Source organism: Laetiporus sulphureus (assembly GCF_001632365.1).
Source record: "Laetiporus sulphureus 93-53 unplaced genomic scaffold LAESUscaffold_33, whole genome shotgun sequence".
NCBI lineage: Eukaryota > Fungi > Basidiomycota > Agaricomycetes > Polyporales > Laetiporaceae > Laetiporus > Laetiporus sulphureus.
In genome coordinates, this window is record NW_024468542.1 from 168,453 (window position 1) to 174,714 (window position 6,262).

Genomic DNA, 6,262 nt, shown 5'->3' on the forward strand with positions numbered 1-6,262 from the left:
CACCACTTGGAAAAACAGGGAGAACCACTCTGAAGTAGCTGTTGCGGCAGTACTTCGCCCGAGGAGGGAATAACAGGGAGCACCACTCTGAAGTAACCGTTGCGGCGGTACTTCGCCAGACAGGAGATTCTCGGAGAAGTGGAACCTGGGTACTTGTTGCGGCAAGGTACCTGCTGAAGGCAGTGTCGACTTGAGCCCCATCCTCACCGGAGGCGCTGGGTATACAGAAGACGCCGGTTAAGGGCCACCGAAAGAAGGCACCCACACCTTGCCGAGGCTGGTTTTCAATCAAGGAAACGCAGATAGGAAGGACGATTGGTTATAGGCACCAAGCAGAGGAAATCAACAGCCAGAACGACCAAGCGCTCAAACGGGAGTAGGCAGGAGTTCGAAGTGACTAGCTGGGCACTTTAAAAAGCGAGCACACAATTGGTTAAGGGCCACCAAAGATCAAAAAGCAGGAGTGCGGAGTTTTTGTTACAGGAACAAACTCAAGCACTAGCGATTATCCGTGTGGTAATCCAGAAGAGAAGCCCTCATCTGAGGCACACGTTGAAGACGTGCTAAAGCCCTTCCCAGGGAAGGCAAGCAAGGAATCTTAGGAACAAGACAAGATTCAAAACGACTACTTTCTGAGAACACGACCCGGTATCTGAAGAAGATACACCAGAAACACGACCGGTGACTTCTGACGAAGAAGTACCACCATTTACGCTCAGTGACGCCACCACAGAGGAATTAACAGACCTCTACGACAAAAAGTCGACAGAAGCGGTTCAACTTCGACTTCAATTTAGGCTAGGACGAGCCTACGAACCAACAGATCGCCCAAGGCTAGAGCAGCTTGAGGGTGAGATCGAAGAAATCAGATAAGTTCTTTGCGGAAGAGAAAACTTTGACGAAGAATCGCTACGACTCTTTGACGAAGCAACAGAACTTCCACGAGGAGAATCAATCCAAGTTGAACGACAGGAAGGGCGTTCACAGGAAGCCGGTGGATTACAGCCAGTCAATCCTCTCGGAACTAGAGCAGTCCCGCTCGAGAGATCTATCTCGGACAGTACTACTCGACCAGATTATCCAGGAATCACACATCTCAGAAGGGACCAGCCACCCCACCTACCCAATGCACCTGGAATCACACGTTCAGTTTCAACCGGATCAAGACCAACCGGTAGCTTCCAGTTCTCAGGAAGTATGGCTACACACGCACGATATGACCCGGCTCTCGGACCACCAGTCCATCCCGGAACTTGCACCGACGCCGTCTGGAATGACTACCAACAAGCGTTGGGACTCTATGCACAATACCAGGGAGCAATCCCCAAGCAGCCAGCAGCGCGAGAAAAGAAGATGGGAAAAATCAAAGAGTTTAGGGGAGACAAACGAGAATATGCATCGTTCCTCCGAAACGTGGAACGATACCTACAGGCAAATGAAGGAGTCTACAATGATGACTTCAGCAAAATTGCCTTCGTCCTCTCCCAAATCGACTCCTCATCCACGGCAGGAAAGTGGGCCGAGTCATGGGAGGCCAACCAAATGGCAAAACACAGCAATCTTGGGACGTACCAGGATTTCAAGACGACGCTTACCGAAAAATATGGAGGTGTCGCAACCAAGGACCAAGCCTGGCAAGTACTTCTCGAAGGAAAGTACAAGCAGGACAAACAAACCGTCGATGAGTATATCGGAAATCTCGATATCCTCTACCGATATGCCGAAATCGACGACGAATACGCCAAGCTCATCCACTTCAAGCGAGGCCTTAGCGAGAAACTTGCAGAAAAAGTCTTCATCACGGAAAACCCGCCAACGACTTATGCAGCAGCATGCAAAGCCACAAGAAAGGTCACGGATCTCCAGGACATTCATAGCGGAAAGACAAATATCTTCAAGTTCATCTCAGGCTCTTCAGGAAGCGGAAGAAGGACAGAGAAGGACCCTGACGCAATGGACGTCGACCGGATCTCCCCAGAAACCCATAAGAAACGTTCTGTGGATGGACTCTGCTACAACTGCGGAAAGCCAGGACATGTCGCTGCACAATGCCCAAATGCAGAATACGATCCGGTACCAAATCGCTCAGGAAAGACAGCTTCATATGCCAAGACCCAGACGTCCAATTCCAGGACGAAGAAATACTCCGGATCTGGCAGACGAAGAAAGACTTCCAAGCCGACTAAATCTTACTCCAAGGGAACGGAGAAGAAACGTCGACGAGTAAAGAGAGTTGAAGAAAGCGACTCTGAGGATAACTCGGAGGAGTCGGAACAGGAAGAATCAGAATCCTCATCATCGGAAGAATCAGAATCTGAATCATCGGAATCTGAAGAAGTATCCGAACAAGAGACGGTTGTTCACAGGGTACGAGGAGCTCGCCCTGTTAAGACCAAGACAGTTCGCAAAATCAGACGAACTAAGGATGAATCTAGCGACTCAGAAGAAGAGTATGTGGTCCGGAGGTTCATCCCCAAAGAAGAACTTGCCAGAATACGACGGGAAGATGCACTCAAAATGCGAGGAGATCGTATTAAGAAACGCAATATGACGATGCCTCATCTCGACGATCTTCTGGAATTTGGAGATAATCCAGACAGATACGAATATGCACACCGATATCCACCACCCATGGAAAAAGATGATCCAGAGGGTTTTGGAATTGGGTGCGCGTCGGGATCTCGTGGCACCCAGACAAAGAAACGGTCCCTGAGGAAGTAATCATACGAGGCGATATCAAACGAGGAAGCGAAATATACCTCAATATCGTCTTCCAAGATTACGATGGCACAAGAACCCGAAGTATTCCAGCAAGAGCCTTAGTCGATTCTGGAGCAAAAGGAATGTTCATTAATGAATCGTTTGCGAAGAAAGTAGGACTCCATCTTCTCAAATCGCAAAAGGAAGTCAAGATTCGCAGTGTCGATGGAAGTCCTATCAATTCTACAAACCAACGATTCAAAGGAACAGTTCGTGCAGGAACGTACGAATGGAATGATGACTTCCTTGTCATCGACTTAGGAAAAGAAGACGTGATCATTGGCAATACGTGGCTTCATGATCATAACCCAATTATCAATTGGCAAACGGGTGAAGTCAAGGTCCGTCAATATGTCGAAGACGTACCAGACGAGGAACAATGGCCTTTCAAAAATAAAGACGCCGTTCGTCTTCCAATCACCAAAAAGGAGAAAGCCAAAGCCAAGCGAACCTTGAGAAGGATCGACTGGTCTGATGTCGATCCCCTACCAGATGAAGCAGGAACCGTTGACTCGGACCTCTTGCTTGCATACATAAAAGGCGCACCATACTTGGAGGATCAGGAAATAGGAGAAAAAGAAGCTATCTTCGCCTATCAACCTGATACTGAAATACTCCAAGAAGTTACGCTCGAAGGAAAAGAACATCGTTCGGCCGGAGAAAGGAAGATGCAGTATCTTGCACTGCGACGGACGAATAAAGATCCCCATCAAACAAGAAAGAAAGATGGAGTCTTATGGAAGGCATCAAACAAGGCGCAAGAACTTGCACAGAAGAAAGCACTCGAGGAAAAGAAGAATTGCAAGAAGAAAGTAACGATACCATCGTATCTTCTCAAGTACAAGCAGATTTTCGAAGAAAAGGCATCGGAACGATTACCACCGCATAGATCTTACGATCACAACATAGACTTCAAGCCGGACTTTGTTCCTAAACGAGGAAAGGTTTATAACCTATCAAAGCCGGAAGAAGAAGCTATGAATGCCTTTATCGACGAAAACCTTGCGAAAGGATACATTCGTCCTTCGCAATCCGCAATGGCATCACCTTTCTTCTTTGTAGGAAAGAAAGATGGCGGGCTACGTCCATGTCAGGACTACCGCTATGCGAATGAAGGAACGATTAAGGACGCCTATCCACTTCCACTCATATCGGACCTAATGGATCGGCTCCGGCATGCCAAGTATTTCGCGAAGCTTGACATTCGTGGAGCATATACCAATGTCCGAATTCGTCAAGGAGACGAATGGAAGGCTGCCTTCATCACCAAGCGAGGATTGTTCGAACCCACAGTCATGTTCTTCGGAATGTGCAATGCACCAGCAACCTTTCAGCGAATGATGAACGAAATATTCGCAGAAGAAATTGCTGAAGGATGGCTACTATGCTATCTGGATGACATTCTCATCCTTGCTGAAAGCGAAAAGGAGTTGAAAAAGAAGCTTGAACGAGTCATTAAGAAATGGTCGACAATGATCTCTATCTCAAGCTGGAGAAATGCGTGTTCAAGACTACACGCACGGACTTCCTAGGACTCGTTCTCCTCCCAGGACGACTTCAGATGGACCCAGCGAAAGTCAATGGGATCATCAAATGGGAAGCTCCAACTGGCGTAAAAGGAGTGCGAGCATTTCTAGGATTCGCCAACTTCTATCGAAAGTTCATCCGGAACTATTCCGAAGTCGCAAGACCCTTAATTGATCTTACCAAGACCAAGGGCGGAAATGTGTTCCATTGGACAAGCAAAGAACAAGCTGCTTTCGACCATCTCAAAAACGAGTTCGGCAAGGCACCAATACTGGTTATGCCAGACAAAGACAAGCCTTTTGTCATCGAAACCGATGCATCGGACTTCGCTACAGGAGCAGTCCTCATGCAGAAGGACGATAATGGTGACCTCCACGCCTGCGCATATTATTCCAAGTCGCTCTCCGATCCGGAACGAAATTATCAAATCTACGATAAGGAGCTTCTAGGAATCATTCGCGCACTTAAGGAATGGAGACACTATCTCGACGGAACAAAGGAGCCATTCCTCATACACACAGATCACAAGAATCTGACGTACTTCAGACAACCGCAGGATTTGAACCCAAGACAGCGAAGATGGCAACTTTTCTTGTCTATGTTCAATTACAAGATTGTCCATACACCGGGATGACAAATGGTGCAAACGGACGTGCTTTCACGATTATCCGAATTAGACAATCGACAGGATAACAAGTCCCCTGCAATCCTGTTACCTGACGATCTCTTCATTGGCGCTATCGATACCGATATGGCAGAACAAATCTGACAAGCGCTAACGAAAGACCCATCGGTGCTTGCGTATACGGATGGCCTAATGGAGAAACTCCCAGTTCCACGAGGAATGACAAAGGACGACATCAAGGACGCTGACAACAGTTTAATCACCATCCATGGACGCGTATATGTTCCAAACAATACAGCCTTAAAGAAGGAAATCGTTCGACGATACCATGAGGCCACTCCCCATGGTCATCCAGGAATCTGGGTTACGCACCAACTAGTACGAAAAGACTTCTGGTGGCCAGGAATGTATCGCTTCATCCAAAGCTACGTCAATGGATGCGCCACCTGTCAGCAATCCAAAGCTGTTCGAAACAAGGTCAAAGTTCCACTACAGCCCATCGGTCCTTCGCCCAATGCACTACCTTTCAAGCAGGTTAGCGTGGATTTTATTACAGACCTACCAAAAAGCGAAGGTTTCGATTCAATTATGGTCGTGGTAGACCATGGGCTTAGTAAGGGGGTAATTCTATGTCCCTGCAAAAAGACGATCACGGCTTCGGAAACCGCCGAGCTATTCAGACGACAAGTTTGGAAACACTTTGGGTTACCCGATAAGATCATCTCTGACCGTGGAACGCAATTCGCATCCAAAGTCTTCCAAGCACTGTGCACTGCGCTCAAGATCAAGTCGGCTATGAGCACAGCTTACCATCCACAGACGGATGGTGAAACGGAGCGAATGAATCAAGAATTGGAAACATATCTTCGAATGTACTGTGCGGAGCAACCGCATCGATGGAATCAATTCCTATCCGAAGCAGAGTTCGCGCACAATCTCCACACGCATTCAGTGACAAAAAAGTCACCATTCGAAATATGGTATGGCTATGAGCCCCGAGGAATGCCAGAACTGTTTCCTCAGGACGAGATCCCCGATGTGGATGCAAGACTCAAACTTCTCAGCATGGTCCGCAAGGAGGCCACAGAAGGAATCGTCAAGGCAAAAGCCCGTGTATCCGCCAGGATCAAAGGAGGATCTCCGACGTTCAAGAAAGGAGACAAGGTCTGGCTGGAAGCCACCAATTTGAAAAGGCCTTACAAATCGAACAAGCTAGCACCGAAGTGAGAAGGACCCTTCAGGATCAAGGAGGTTCTGGGACCACTCTCATTCAAGTTAGACCTTCCTGCGACATGGAAGATCCATCCGGTGTTCCATGCGGCATTGCTCACACCATACCGGCAGACCAAT